General features: G+C 45.6%; 1 protein-coding gene across 6 annotated transcripts in view; it reads right to left on the bottom strand.

Annotated features, from left to right (window-relative positions):
• poe (E3 ubiquitin-protein ligase-like protein poe) overlaps positions 1 to 16,787 on the bottom strand; it is a 549,262-nt gene that overhangs the window by 302,636 nt on the left and 229,839 nt on the right. The gene's annotated exons all lie outside the window — the stretch shown is intronic.

Here is a 16,787-nt window from a genome sequence, read left to right as displayed (position 1 = left end):
TGCGCAGTTACAGCAAGAATAAAGGCGAGATGTGGGTGCTAGGGGAAGAGTGCAGATAGATGTGTGGGCCCCTGCCCCTTCCCCCCTCTAGCGAGTGCTTAATAAGGCTACTCCGCGATCGCCATTTCCCCACCCACCTTGTGCTGAAGGAATAGTCGGCTCTCGTGTTCCTACGAGTGCTCAGAGCTGCCGCACGCATCACAGCCTCTGCAAGTTGTAACGCACGAAAGGGCACAGCGCTGTTCCCTGCATACTTCGTCCCAGTGCGTGCGCTTCATCGGCACTTTTGCCACTAGAACTTTTAATGCGGAAGGACGCTCATAATCAACTTTTTATAGTATTTCACTATTAGTTACTATTACTATTACTTACTATTACTAATACTTATTTGACTATTACTGCAATTAACATTTTTATAGTGTTTTACTAGATTTACTATCCATACAGGCTTTAAGTACATGCTTGTGAAAACTTTGTTAAATTGAAATGGTGTTGTGACATCACAGTAGACTCTACGACAAACTCAAAAGTACCATAAAAATTTCTTCATCTTATCAGAGGATTAATTGGAAAAAGATCAGGTGCATCCAAATATCTTACTTCAATACGTTAAAAGACAAAGACTTAAAACGAGAGAAAAATGACATAAAAAGCATTTATTTAGCTGAAGCTGAACTTATTTATAGAAAACTGTTTTCAAGTGGTACTCTTGATTGGTTTCATCCAGGCCGTGATGGATGTTTGGTGCCTCTGTACAAATCAGTGAGCCGTCACAAACGATGTCATCTCATCTAATGACCTTAAAAATCCTTCCGTGCCTTCGTGTTGCTGAAAAAAAGTTCACTAGGGAGTTAAAGCAGGCATCTGCTGCCTCACAGGTCATCAGTGCAGGCTCCGAGCTAGCAAAAGTATGAAGGATAGTGCTGAGCATGTGGTAAAGCAACGCAACCTAGAGGAAAGTCTAGATGACGTTGAGCGAAGTGGTGAAAGAGAAACGAGGCAACCGTGGCAGAGGAGGAAAGTAGGCAGAGGCGCGCTGGGTTGACTTCCTCCGGTAGTTGCTTCAGGTTTCGTTTGCCATACGAGTGTACCAGGTTCGTCTCGTGATAACATCATCCTCGCGTGCTGTACACTGTGTGTGTGAGTGAAAGCGTGCGCCCCTGCTGCGCAATGCCGGCAGTGTGCGTCAGCGGTAACAGCTGCAGCCATGAGTCAGGTCGGCGTCATGGACATGACCCTGGAAGAGATCTTTGATTGGCGCAATAAATTCGTTTACTCCGACACCAAGAAGCCTTCGCCCACTTCACCAAGCACCCTTAAAACTCGACTGCAAGTGCGCCAAATTCTGCCTCGTCCTCCTCTACTCACAGCCGCTGAATACTAAATCCTTCTTCGTGTGCACAGTGGCATCAACTGCGCCAACATACATACAGTCTCTCACCGCGACATCGTCATCAAGTCCACTGGCCTCTCCGTGGCTGCAACATTGCTGGATCAAGTCCAGGCCAACGAGATTAACAACACAATCATCATAAGAACTTCTTGCATGGACAAGGCTGATCGCTATTTAAGGATCACTACCCTCACCATCATGGGCAAGAGCTACGGTGTCTCCATGCATGTGGCAGACCCTAAAAATTTGTGTAGGGTTATCATCAAGCTGCCAGCATCCTTGGTAGAAGGGAACGTGTTGGCTAACCTCTGAGAGTCCAATCCAGAAATCAACATTCTAGCTGCTTGAACAATGGGCTTTACGGACTCCATCCTGGTCACTTTCGAAGGCTTAAAGGTCCCCTTCTACCTTGATTATCTCCACACAGACCTCCACTGCCAACCTTATCAACAAAAAGTGGAGGAATGTACTAAGTGCTGACAGCTTGGCTATCGCCAAGACGTTGGCCCCAATGTGACCATATGTCTCTGTCCAAAATGCAGCACAGCACAGCAAATAGCAGCTCCTCACAAGATGCTGATAGCTCTCTCATCAAGTACTTGCTTAATCAGAACGAAATGCCTAAAAATGAACTCAAACAGCTCAAAGCAATGCTCTATCCCCCCATCGAAATCAATGACACTCCTGCTGCTACTTCCAACCCACTGCCACAAACGCTTGCAGCCACACTCACACGCCCTCAGAGAGAACAAATGGACACTGTTGCATCCACTATGACTGAAGCAGCAACTCCAAGGCCACCTTCAACACACATGCAGCCCCCACCAGCCAAAAGGAAGAATGCCGAAATAACAGACATCGACAACACTGCTGAAAATGCCATATTTGTCCTCTGTGACCGCATGAACACCCTGGAAAATAAACTTCTTGCCCTTGAAAATCGGCCACAAAGCAAGCTTGATGCATTTATTTGTGAGACATCTGCACAGTCCTGCAGATTCCAAGAGCTAATTGACAGCTGGGGAAGACACTCGGCGATATCACAAGTTCCCATCCTTCATAATGACAATAATGATGAAGCCAGCCTGTAGTCTGGTCATCTGGCAGTGGAACTGCAAGGGGTTCTGCAATAAGCACGCTTGTCTAACACTATTTCTACGAGATCCCTGACATTACAGCCTTGCAGGAAACACACAGGAAAGTCACTCTGCCTGGATACAACCATTTCAAGACCCTCACACAGACAGGCCCAACACTGCAGTACTTGCAAGATGACATCTTTCTGTTAAATGGGACACATTCAGCAGTACTGACAGCCACCATCAACAAAATTCTACCTCAAAGCCACAAACAACCACTCTATACGTGTTGAATGTTTCTGGCCCTCCTAATGCTCGACAACACCGCTTTGAGCACGTGCTTGGTCAAGCCAAAGCTAACGCCAATAAACAGCTGCTAGTCGTAATGGACGACTTCAATGCCCCCCATCAAATGTGGGGCCATTCCGCATCCACCCCTAAGAGCTCTGTGGCAGCACATACAGAATCAAGGTTTCACCACTTACAATGGCTTTACTCTTCCTACCTGGCTAGGAAGTGACGTGGCAAAAACCTAAAAAAGTTAGGAAGCGGCCATTACATCCTCGAACTCTGTGTAGATTTTAAGCACAGACCGCTAGCCATGAAACGACTAAGGCTTACCAATTGGACAGAATTAAGAAAATCTCGCTTCAACATTAATTAAGTCATTACCCACATAGAGAAATGGGCGAGCGCCTTACAGGCAGACGTAGAGGCCCATACCACCACTCTCCCGCTAGACACACCCTTGGCTACAATTGATTCCAAGCGCCTACACATGTGGGAAGCGAAGCAAGCTTTACTCAGGAAATGGCTAAAAGCAAGTTACAATCACAAACTCCAAATCAGGGTCACCAAATTGGACTCTCAGATCCAACAATACGCTATCAAATTGGCAGCAAAGCAATGGACTCAGGTTTGTGAAGAAGCGTATGGTCATCTTAGCACTAAAAAGACCTGGCAATTGCTCTGGCACCTGCTCGACCCCACCAAGTCTAGGACGCACAATAACCAGCAGATCAATAAACTGCTACATGAACAAGCAGCGTACCTGCCAACTATGTTCAGCAGCCTGGCATCCAAACATATGCCCCCTCCTACGCAAATCCCCATGCCCGAGTATGCTGGTGAAACCAATGAAGAGCTTTGCAGCCCCATCATAGAAGCAGATGTTTGGCATGCCCTCAACCAAGTACGAACCACCACAGCACCAGGCCCAGACTCTGTGACCAATAAGACGCTTTGCAACTTCGATGAGCAATCCATACTACACAAACTCACCGAGTATTACAACCACTGTCTCGAAGAGGGCGAGATATCCCAACATTGGAAAGCATCCAAGGCATGCAATCTTCATTCCCAAGCCAAATAAGCCAATTCACATTGATAACTTCTGTCCAATCTCGCTCACCTCATGCATAGGGAAGATCTTGGAGCACGTAATCCACTTACGCCTCTCCAAGTACATCGAACATAATCACTTGTTTCCTTCGAAAATGCTGGCTTTCACAACTCTCTTGTCAGGATGTCATGCTAAGGCTCAAAGAAGACATTATCGAACCAAGTGACGCATGTGACACACAAGCGTTGCTAGGCCTTGACCTCAAAGGAGCCTTCAATAATGTGTCCCACATGGCCATTCTATGCAAACTTTGCCGTATAAACTGCAAAGAGAGAATCCACCGCTATATACGCAGCTTCCTCCCGAAGTGTACTGCAACGCTCCAATTAGGCAGCAAACAATCTGTTCAAATAACTTCGGGAATCACTGACACGGCCCAAGGGGCAGTACTCCCCTCCCCCCCCCCCCCCCCCCCCTTTTCCAATTTGGCTATGCAACCTTTAGCTTTCACTGTCAAGAAGATTCCTGACCTCTGATTCACACTGTACGCGGACGATATTGTGCTGCGGATGACCGGACGTTCTGACAGGCACATCCAAGACACCCTCCAAGCAGTAATTGACCATGTCGAACAAGTAGGTCAAGACTTGTATCTCAGGTGGTCCCCCACCAAATCACAGCTTCTCCTTGTGCCCCCCACAAGACACTTCAGGATGTCGCCCCGAAATATTAACGTCACAGTTGAAGGGCACCAGTTGAAGGGTACCGTATACCCCACATAGACAGGATGAGGGTCCTAGGACTACACCTGCAGCGCAACTGAGCAAATCAGCCTACCTTTCAAGCAGTACAAACAATCGTAAATAATACACTCCGCCTGATAGGATCTCTAATAAACACTGAGGGCTTCGAGAAAAGGAGCTAATTCAGCTTATCAAGGCTTTTGTCTTAAGCAAAATCACCTTCTCACTACCATATCTCTCACTCTCTAGGAAGGAAGCGGATACTGTAAATTGCTTGATCTGCAAGATACACAAAGTTGCTCTTTGTGTTGCAATTATTTATTAATTAGTGTTTTATGGCGCAAGGGCTACAACGGCCAAAGAGCGCCAGCAACAATGTTTAGTAGTGCGGTAGAATGTTATAAACACGATAGCGGGTATAATGGGTTCCAATGCCTGTGATGTACTACGGTGGCTGTAAAGGCCTAGGAATTAAAACCTTAGGCTTGCATTTCTTGAGAGAACTTAGGATGATTATGTAGGATTTCGGGTAGCGTAGGGAAGATGAGTTTAAAAGCGGTAAGATATATTCTTCAAAAAGTTCACATCATTAAGATAACTTAACAGCCGGTCGAGGGGAAACATTGGCTCAGCCGAAAGGAAAAATGCAGGGTGCATAGGTAAATTGGTGCGGTAAAGTTCAGGAAAGTATTTTTTTCGCGTGGCTTCCATGCTAGGGCATTGTATAAGAACATGTATGACTGTGAGTTGATTTCCACATGTAATGCAGACCGGTGGATCAGTACCGGTTAGCAAGTATGAGTGTGTTGCATGTGTGTGTCCTATAGTCAGTCTCGACATGATTACTTCCTCCTGTCTATGCCGGTGTACAGGTGTTTGGGTAATGTAGGGTTGGTTCATGTGAAGTTTGTTATTATTTTCTGCGTCCCAAGCTTCTTGCCATGCGTGACGCAGTATTCCTCAAACGACAGGTTTCATATCTGTATATGGAACTTACATCTATTTGGGGCCTTAGACCTGCTAAAGCCGCATATGTGTCTGCTGCTTCATTACCAGGTATACTAGTATGGCCAGGTACCCAGCAAATTATAATATGTAGCCCTCTCTTGTAGGCTACGGATAAGCTGCTGATGAGAGTGTTTATCACGGGATTCTTTTTGTTTTTCTAGGTGTATCGACCAAACCACACTTAAGGCATCTGTGTATATTATCGATTGATTGATCTGTTTTATTGTTATTCCTTTAACTGCGAGGAGTATAGCATGAGCTTCAGCAGTGAAGATACTTGTGTATTTGTTTAATCTTAAATGGGCTACAAAATCTGGACCAAGTGCAGCACATGATGTTGTTTCAGCAGTTTTTGAAGCATCAGTGTAAAATTCTGGACAATTGTATTTACTCTGCAGTGATAAGAAGTGTTGTTTTACAGCTTCTTGGGGTGTATGCTTTTTGTTTGTTTCTGTGAACGAGGAGTCACAATGTATGGTGACTGATTCCCATAGTGCTACTAACTCGTTACTGTTATGCAGGTGAACGTCCGACAGCAATATGTTGTTTTCTTCACATAGCGACAGTGCTTTCAGTGGAAATGGCTTTGCTAATGTTGGCCGCTTTGCAAAGAGGGTTTGCGTTTCTGTGCTCTTCAACATTTTGTAACATGGGTGTTCTCAGTTGGAACTAATCTTAAGTGCTTACATAAAACTACAATACTTACGTTGTCGGTCTAGGTTCCACTGATTAGCTTCTACGTGCAAACTTGGAACAGGGCTAGTACGGAATGCACCTAGGGCTAGTCGCATGCCAAGGTTATGTGCAGGATCCAGAATTTTTCAAACAGAATGTGACGCTGATTGGTAAACGATGTTCCTGTAATCGATACGTGTTCTAATCAAACTGTTATAGAGCCAGAGCAAGCATTTCTCGTCAGTTCCCCACGACTGGTGCGAAAGAATTTTGAGGATGTTCATAGTTTTTAAGTATTTCATTTTTATGTTTTATATATGTTGCACAAACGAGAGCTTATCATCCAACATAACGCCAAGAAATTTCTGCTACTTTTTTACACTAAGCACATACCCGTTCATTGCAATATTCGGTTCAGGATGTATGCCTCTTTTCCGAGAAAATAACACCCATGTCGTCTTTTCTTCATTAAAGCGAAAGCCATTCTTGTCAGCCCATTTTGAAAGCCTGTTCACTCCCAGCTGAATCTGCCTCTCGCATATGAACAGAGTGCATGATTTAAAACTTATCTGTATATCATCTACATAGACTGAGTAGGATATAAATGGTGGGAGTGTTTTTTGTATGTGTTCATTTTAACTAAGAATAGTGTGCAGCTGAGCACTCCTCCTTATGGTACACCGTTTTCTTGCACAAATACTTTCGACATTGCAGTTCCCACCCTTACTCTGTACTTTCGTTCGGACGGGTAGCTTTCTATTATGTTAAACATGTTGCCTGACATGCCATACGACGTGAGGTCTTGCATACCTCCAGGTAGTGTCATAAGCTTTTTCGAGATAAAAAAAATACTGATAGACAGTATTGTTTATGAACAAATGCGTCTCGCATATAACTCTCAAGTAGGACTAGGCTATCTGTTGTGCACCTTCCTGGTCTAAAACCGGCTTGGCCGGGATCCAGAATTCCATTGTATTCCAAAAAGTACATTAATCGGCGGTTTGTCATTTTTTTCAAACACCTTACACACACAGCTTGTTAGAGCGATAGGTCTGTAGCTCTGTACACAGGAGGGGTCTTTTCCATGCTTTAATATTGGTACTACTATAGCTTTCTTGAAACAGGACGGCAATCGACCACTGCAGAAAATTTTATTAAACAGGTATAAGAGGCATTCAAGTGTTTTCTCGGGTAGGTGCTTGACCATCTCATAATTAGTATTGTCTAATCCTGGCACAGAGTTTTTGCAGTTGCACAAAGCTATTTTTAATTCTTGCATCGTGAATGGGCAATTGTACCCATCGCTATGGGATTTGCAGAAGGAGAAGGGTATTGACTCAGCTAATTTTTTTATGTTAGGAATGCTTTTGTGTAATTCGCGCAACTAGATATGTGGTCAAAGTGTTCGCCCAAAGAATCTGGTTGCCCTTCTAATGTAGTAGCACTGTCATTTACCACGGGCAAGGGTAGTGTGGTATTCCCTTTCAGCCTTCGAACCCTACTGTAGACTTTCTGGCTATCTTTGAGTTTATTGAGCCGATATAATTTCTCCAACTAGCTCTCGTGGCCTCCTAACGAATACGCCTTCCATTTGCTTTTGCACGTTTGAAATTTATAAGGTTTTTTTTCTGTTGGATATTTGGAAAACGTACGCCATGCTTTGTTTTGTTCTTTTCGTGCTTGCTTGCACTCTTCATTCCACCAGGGCTTAGGATTCACTATTTTACCAGAGGTTTGTGGTATCGATTGTTTCGCGGCATGAATAATGTGTTCAGTTATATAGGCGGTCATTTCTTCAATATCAAGCTGCCTTACGGGTTCAAGGGACATACATGCGAGCTCTTTGAATTTTGCCCAGTTTGCAGCATTTAGCTTCCATTTTTTTGGATTTACAGGTGGGTCATACGTATGTATCGCCTCTAAGAGAACTGGAAAATGGTTGCTTCCAAAGGAGTCTGTGAGAGCTCTCCATTCAAACAATGGCAGAAGTGTTGCAGAACCAACCGCCAGATCTATTGAGGAGTAGGTGTTATGTGTAGTGCAATAATAAGTCGGGAACTTTTTGTTAAACAGGGATGCTGCAGAGGATAGAAGGAATTTTTCAATTACGCGGGCTCTTGCATCACAGCGTAAGTCCCCCCAGAGTCCACTATGAGCATTAAAATCACCAACCACAATATACGGCTCAGGAAGCTGGTCTATTAGTTTTTCAAACTCAGTAATGTCGAGCCGCTTGTCTGGTGGAATGTACAAAGAGCATACAGTAATAAGCCTATTAAGCAAAACAGCTCGTACGGCTACTGCTTCATAAGGTGTGTTAAGTTGGAGATTTTGGCATGCAACAGTCTTTGATATTATTATTGCCACGCCACCTGATGCAGCATGTCCATCATCATGGTCTTTCCGAAACATTCCAAACTGAGTCATAAAGTTCGAGTCACTTGATTTTAGGTACTCTCCTGAACACAGAACACTCTAGGCTTATACGTAGATAACAATTCTTTGACATCATCTAGGTTATACAAAAGCCCTCTGGCATTCCATTGCAATATCTGAACACCTATTATGACAGGTGTTTTTGGGAGTGTTCTGTGTAGAGCGATAATTTTATTTTGGTTTTGGTGAAATTATTCGAGGGTTTTTTTCTTTTTTACGTCCCTCAAGCAAGCTGCGCTTGTCTTTTGGTGCCGCTGGCACCGATGTACTTGCATCAACCTCCATCTCCTTCTCAGAGGCGGTGGAGGCGGGGTCACGAGGCTCTGGGAGACGTTTCTCGGGCCTCGGTTTTTGCACAGTAATGCAACCTTGCGAGAGCAAGGTCTGCGTGTTGGATTTGGCAGCACTGGGTGCTGCCTCTGTGGGGGCAGAAGGAGTCCCCCATGGTTCACTGCGTGTGACCAGGGCGGGCTCTTTAGGCCGTTGTGAGAGTGCCCCCTGCCTCGTCACAGCGGCAAAACTTTCGTTGCGAGGAAATGTAAGTCGCCTTTACGCTTCAGAGAATGTGATGTTTTCATTGATCTTAAGGGCAATAATTTCTTTCTCTTTTTTCCAGATTGGGCACGACCGTGAGAATGCAGGATGATCCCCTTCACAGTTAGTGCAGTGTGATTCAGCATTACAATTATCAGATGGATGATCATTAGAACTGCATTTGGCAGACGTTAACTTTCCTCTGCATGTCTGAGAGATGTGCCCGAACCTCTGGCATTTGAAACAACGCCTAGGATTGGGGATATAAGGCCTCACACGGATTTTCACATAGCCTGCTTCTGGTAGTGTGGTGGAGCTGAATGTTAGGATTACATGTTTTGTGGGAATTTCGGTGTTATTCCGACAGATCATGATTCTTTGAACTTTGGTCACATTTTGTTCTGCAAAGCCTTCAAGCAATTCTTCATCACTAAGGTCAAGCATGTCTTCATCAGAGATTACCCCACGAACACTGTTCATCGAACGGTGCGCCGTGACAGTTACTGCTATGTCACCAATGAATTTGAGGTCTGAAAGCTTTTTAAGTTGCTCTTTGTCTTTCAGTTCCAGAAGGATGTCGCCACTAGCCATCCTTGTAGCTTTGAATCCTGGGCCTAATGTGTCTCTTAGGCACTTCGAAACTTTGAAGGGAGATAATTTTCTGGCTGTTATATTGCCATCGATGTGGATCACATGGTACTTTGCAAAGTTGTCGTAGCTCTTGAAGAAAAATCGAGTGATTGCTTCGCTGCGCCCCCTTTTTAGAGGCCGATCAGTTAGGGAAATGGAAGGAGTAGCAATAATAAAACATTTTTCTTCGGCAGCGCCAGCCGCCCAACACGGAGCCCAACATGGGGACGCCACAAGGCTTGTATCTCAAGACTTGCGCATGCCAGCTGTACACCACCACTATAACCGTACATGGTGTAACCAAGGCTGGTTAGCCACACAAAGTTAACCCTCGCCACCAAGAAATTAGAGTGGGAAAAAAAAAAGATAAGGAAAAGAGTGGAGAGAAGGAAAGGTGCAGAAGAAAGATTATAGATGGAGAGGGGGACAGGCAAAGGCGACTGCCGATTTTCCCCGGGTGGGTCAGTCCAGGGGTGCCGTCTATGTGAAGCAGAGGCCAAAGAGGCTGTTGCCTCCGCCGGGGGGCCTTAAGGTCCAAGAACCCAGCATCAGCTCAACCCCCAGGAGCACCCTTTCCCCAGACACGGCTAAGCCGCGCACGGCTACGTGTGGGAGGGGCCAACCCTCGTGTGCTTGGGTACGTGGTGTCGCAACACACCAAACGCCTGCTGACGCAGACGCCCCTGCGGAGCTTTGTGTTGCAATTAGAGCATCCACACAAAGGGCGATGGCCACAGCCACAATCAATACCCTTCAAGAATTAACCTAAGCACATCTATCACCACAATACCACAGACTCCCCACCACTGAAGCTGGGTGTGAGATGCTGGGACAATTTCATTATGCTCCATCATTTAACGAGAGCAAGCGATATCAACTCCCTCCGAACATACACAGCCAATACCACATCCAGCCCCTATTCAGAAACATGCACCCAGAATTTCACGTCAAAAGCCGTAAACTTCGAGCCAAGGCGCTACAATGCAGCTACAGGAAGGCTGAAGGAGTCTACTATGTGGACGCTGCAGCCTACACCACTAGGCATCGTTATGCTAGCAGTCGTAGACAACCAGGGAAACACTGATTGTTCAGTATCAGTCAAGACCACCCCGGCAGGCAATGCAGAAGAGGCACCCATTACCCTCGCATCAAGGTTACCTGATTGCGATGACATCATTAGTGACTAAGACTGCTATCCGGAACTTCAGTAGCAGCTACATTACCAACCTCGCACACTCTGTACGTGCCGCTCACCAACCAGAAAACAACACCGCTCTCGTCTGGACTCCAGTACATCAAAGACTCCAAGGCAACGAAATGGCTCATGACACTGCTCGAGGATTCATGGACCGAGTGACCGCAAATGTGGGCCCAACTCTAGAACCCAATGACTCCCAACCACACACCAATAAAGACACACTCATCACATTCCATGAAATTTGCACACATTACAGACAACAAGGCCTAATGTACCACCTCTCTCTGTGCCTAGCACGCACCACAGAGAAATACTGTGGTGCCAACTACAAACTCGCACTTTTCTTACCCCGCGCACTTTGCACTTATTCTTTCCTGTCGCATATCCAATGCCCAAGTGTCACTTCTGCCCTGTCTTGATAGCAGATCTCTCCCATATAATGTGGCAATACCACACCACAACCCCCCCCCCCCCCCCCCTGCACCCTCAAACATTAATTAGTAGCGAGGAGCTGTGGGAGACTGTCCTGCACAGCTCCGATCCCATCGTACAGGAGCGAGTCCCGAGGCGGGCTGAGGAGGTAACGGAGGCCTACCACGACTGGTAGACAGACGTCTAGCCACATGATGTGGTGATGGATGCCTGCTCGGACTCGAGCACATAGACTCCCCCCCCTCCCATCCCTTCCCCTTTCTTAAAAAGGGAAATAAAGTTCATTCATTCATTCATTCATATCTTGAACACTATCTGCTTTCGGGGCACAGTCTAGGTGGGCTGATGACTTGTAGCTTTACATGTGCTGTGTTCTCGCTGCTCAGTTTGCATTGAAGCGATAGACAGCGTGTGTCCACAGTCACCGAGCATGATGTGTTCAGTTTGCCTGTGCGCGCTGACACCATACTTGTTAACCCAGTAAGTTCATGTTTACAAGGGGCATTATACACTGGCGGCTGCTGCGTATGGCGCAGCCGTACGAGCCGTCTTGAATACTATCCGCGATGAGGACAGTCTAGGCCCACCGAGGGCCGATAGCTTTGTATACGTTATAGCACCTGTACACTTGCGCGTCACCCGCATTCATGAAGTGAAACATCACTGTCTCTTTTTGTTTCCGCCTCTTGTTTTTGCCTAAGTTCACAGGCGATGTGCACGACAGGCCTGCAGTAGAGTAACCTGATGCACACGCCCCCTGGTACGGCACATCTAGGCACTCTAGCCTCCAGTATTGGTAGCGATGGCAGTCACTCCAAATGTTGGTCTTAACCAAAGAGTATGTCTGAGGCAGTTCATTTTAAGCAGACTTCATTATATGCAAGAACAACAGGGGGGCTGCGAGACCCGAGGCCCCTGCTGAGCCCCCCCGGCGATGCCAAAGCTTACTCCTCCCCCCCTCCCCCCCCCACACACACCCCAAGTGTCATTACCAGAGTTTTGTTGCCCACATCATTTTATCATCGCGGTGCTCATTGTTACATACGAGTACAGTCAAACCTGTTTATAACAAACTCGATAGTCCTGCAAAAAGTGTCGTTATACATGTATAGCTTACTATATGTGGGCTCACCCTTAAAAACCGACAAAAACTAATTGCACTGATGCTGGCGTCAGCAGTTACAATTCGGCAGCAATTTAGTTCAGAAACCAGATGTTAAGCAGCATTTTTGTTCCCGCACCTAGGTGTAAACCTCCATTATAGAAACATCCACCCAAAGAACGAAATGCGGCATCGTATAGCTCTTTCAAAATGGCACCCAGTTCCAATCACCTGTCATTTAAAAACTGCAAGCACAGCTGGCATTTTTTATTCAAGGGCTTGTGATATTTTACTACCAGTGGGACATGACTATTCTGCACAAGAGAGCGAAGCATTTAGTTGGCTGGAAGTATAAACTTCTGAAACTACTGTGCATCAGAATCACCGGTCATTTCAAAACTGCAAGCACAGCCGGCATTCTTTATTCAAGGGCTTGTGATATTTTACTACCATTGAGACATGACTGTATTCTACACAAGAGAGCGAAGCATTCTAGTTGGCTGGAAGTGTAAACTACTGAAACTACTGTGCATCAGCTACACAAGAGTAGTAAAATTATGTTATCTATGTCATACCGGGCAAACAAAATGCATGTTCGAAACATAAAACCTCATCGCAAACTGTTATCAGCAATCAGCAACGCGTAAATGAAGTGCTGCCGAAGTGTGATTTCCTGATAATGGCATAGTAACCACCAATCCATTGGAACACTGGCGGCAGCGCATGGTGCAGCGTCCTTGCCCACTCAGGCCGCATCGACAAATGCTTGAGCAGCCGTTGTTCCCGTAGTGGAAGGTCATAGATGGTCGTTACAAATGGTTGAAACAAGCGTAATGCACATGGTGCCGCACAGATAATTGCACAAAAACGAGAGTGCCATCGTTGTAGCCTCCGATATCGCACCGGTGCACACACCCATGCACATCCCGCACCATGCTGTTTATGCTGTACGCCTCCTCCCTGGAGGTGTGTCTTAAGAGCACATGACTTTCTTCATGGCTTACGAAATCTGATGCAGCGGTCGCTCACTCATCTCGAAGGCTGTATCATTGTCGTGGTTGCAGTGGAGCGGAATGTGCACCGCCGTGCGCCCAGTTTGGTCGCGTTTCCGTGCTTTGGTACTTCGTGTGCCCTAATTTTGCCATGACCGGGTTTGAAGCATTTGTTGTAACAGTACGGTGATTTAAAGAATGTTCATTATACCTGGAAGCAGTTTCAATAGGCAGGGATGAAAAATAGTAAATGCACTGAAATGTGGTCGTAAAACTGATAGATCATTATATATGGGATTATTATAGGTGGGTTAAACTGTACTGTTAAAACCGGTGTCGTTATAAGTGGGTTTGACAGCACTTATTTCTGCCTAATTAAAATGTTTGTATATTTGTCCCCTCTGCTTTTTTTTCAAGAAACTCAATTATAACAATTATCAAATATAAGACTGGTATTTTCTTGGCACTTGAATAATGTTATGAGTCGGTTCAACTGTATCACAGTAGATGCTGCAACTAACACTTGTTCAAATGAAAAATCATAACCACTGAAATTAGTGCATTTTTAGCAATCAGACAAATAGAGCATTTCGTGCCACAATGTAACCAGGGTGTCTACCAAGTTGACATTTCTAAGTTCCCTGAAATTTTCAGGTTTTCCCCAAGTGCCTTTGCAAAACTCCCTGAGTGATGCAGAAATACATTTTATGTCAAGACGGGCTGAAACCATGTTGCCCGATGCTGCCACTTCTAGTAAAAAATGTGAAAAAAAAAACTACTTGACCCAGTTTAATACTAAGGAGTAGTGTTTATTTTATTCAAAAAGAGATCAGAAGGGAGGGGTTAGTAAAATGCACAGCAAATAAAATGTCTTCGAAAAAAAAAAAAAATTGCAAATCGAGTCAGGCATTCTGAAATACGAATAAAAAGGAGATGCATAAAGAAGCAAATATTTTCGAATATGAGCTATTTCTATCAACTGATAACAAGCTCAGTGGTATGAGGCCCGAACTTTGTAACAATTGAGATTTTCAACAGTTTGTAAGTCAACGTCAACTGTCCCGACATACTCTCAGCCCGTGCACGATGCGTTGTGTTGTGTTTCACTGCTTTAAGAGTTTATTTTGGTTTGGATGTGGGACACCTGCATCTTGGCATCAGCCAACACTTTGTTTTTTGAACACGAGCACCTTCAAAACGACGGCAGCACGCTTTCTTTTCTGTTCATTCCTCAATGCATAGGTCTTTTCTGTTCTTGTCCTCCTTCCGCCGCTCGTATCATGGACCATTTGAAGCATCTTTTTGGTCAGTTGTACAGTCAACGTCCGATTTTTCTAACGTTCTAGGGGCCGAGAAAACGTCCGAAAAATCGGCCAGTTGGAAAAGAATGCATGTCTTTTACTGCCCTTAAGGACTCAAACCACCACAAGCACATTAAAAAAATCTCTGAAGGCCTGTCAGTACACGTATTAGTCATATCAGTGCTCGTACTGTGACAGGAGATACTGGGTGCACACGTGTATAATTAAGGAATACATACAGCAATAGCCCTTCACAAGCATGTTATGCTTCACTGCAATACTTTCGCATATGCTTCACGAAGTACATTTCTGTATAGAGGCGAATCTGACTTTCGGGAACCGGCATTATGCAACGCACTGTTTTTTCCGAGCTTCGAAGCCAATCATGAGGACCACAAATGCGGAGTCAGTGCCATTGCTGACAGTGGTGAATTCTTTAAATGAAAAACACTGCACCCAACAGCAAGAAGCTTAATAGTGAATGTCAAAGCAGCTAGGCCTAGCGTTGCCACAGTAGTGGCTATGGCTGCCAGCAGATCTGCGTGTGAGAGGGCTGGTTTGTGGCGGCGACGTAATCAAAACGGCAGCGGCGGTGGCTTTAATTAATGCCATTTCAGACTGGCGGTCCGGAAGGGTTGTTGCGCTCGAAATTTCAGATGTCCTGATACATTGACTCTATGGAGTATGTGGTGGAACCACGAAGCCGTCCGGAAAGTCTGTCGTTCACTGTACACTGGCAACTCCTCCAGCCGACAACAGGGCGTCAAAGACGATTTGTTACGATTCCTGTCTGTTACTCGAGCTGGCACTACTGTGACTTTTATTCCCTTTCAATAAAATTACAGCTAATTTTCCCTGATAGAAGCACAAATTCCCCGAGTTTTCTCCGAGTTTTTCCAGACTACTCAATATCCCTGAGAATTCCTGGTTTTCCCAGTTGGTAGACACCCTGGTAATGCACACACTTTCTGGGACCGGATGGTGAGTGCTAATTGACAAGGCAAGGTAATACTGTTGTGTTAGGCAAATTTAGGATGACTTTAAGTGAGTACATTTTACCATTAATGTCATTTGCAGATGGAAAGGTTTAATGACACTAGCTGCTGAACCCATTCACCAGCAAGTATGTTCATCAAACTCACTTCCCTTCCCCAAAGTGAGTAGCTTCGACAGTGGTGCTTCAAAAATAAATACAGTCGAACTTAGATATATTAAACTTGAAGGGGATCACGAAATAGTTCGATATAGCGATAATTTGTAACAGAAATCGGCTTGAGACGCCACTCACAGTCGCGACAAATGGTGCCTTATTGGAGCATGATTCCCAACTTGGTTGCAAAGTCCAAATTTTTCCGTTTCTTTAGGTTCGCAGCCGCCATAGCTTGCACTACACGACAAAGCTGCACATCACACGTTACCCAAGGAACGTTCACCACGCACAAGAAAAAGTGACAGGCGTTCTGTCTGGCACGCGCTGATCTGGCTTTTTGGCACCTGTGTACTGCTGTGAAGGAGAAAAAGTAAAGAGGGAAGGACCGAGAGAGTGGAGAGAGCTCAGAAGCACTCGGCAGTAATGGCCATAATAGTGGCATGCGCCGTGCATAGGCGCCGTGCCTCCCTCACACCCCTGTTCACTTTTTCGCATTGTCTCCCTGACTAAGGCGGCTCCATTGGCTGCTTCTGCTCTGTACCAGCCGTCGCAAGCCCGGTTTCCTCATTCCTTCACACACGTCGCGTGCAAACGTCCCGGGGTGTTGCGCGCTGAACGACCGTGGGAGATGCAACAGGCTTTGGGGAAAGTGCACCTTCCATGGAGCAGCGCTGCTCTAGACCAGCCGTTGCCAAGTCGGTTTCCTCCGTGCATGCTGCTTGCAAATGTCACGTGGCATCGCGCGCTGAACGACCGCAGATGGGCGCGGGAT

The sequence above is a fragment of the Dermacentor albipictus genome, chromosome 1, assembly GCF_038994185.2.
Source record: "Dermacentor albipictus isolate Rhodes 1998 colony chromosome 1, USDA_Dalb.pri_finalv2, whole genome shotgun sequence".
In the NCBI taxonomy this organism is placed as follows: domain Eukaryota; kingdom Metazoa; phylum Arthropoda; class Arachnida; order Ixodida; family Ixodidae; genus Dermacentor; species Dermacentor albipictus.
The sequence above is the reverse complement of the archived record's forward strand: the minus strand, read 5'-3'. Positions and strand labels throughout refer to the sequence as shown.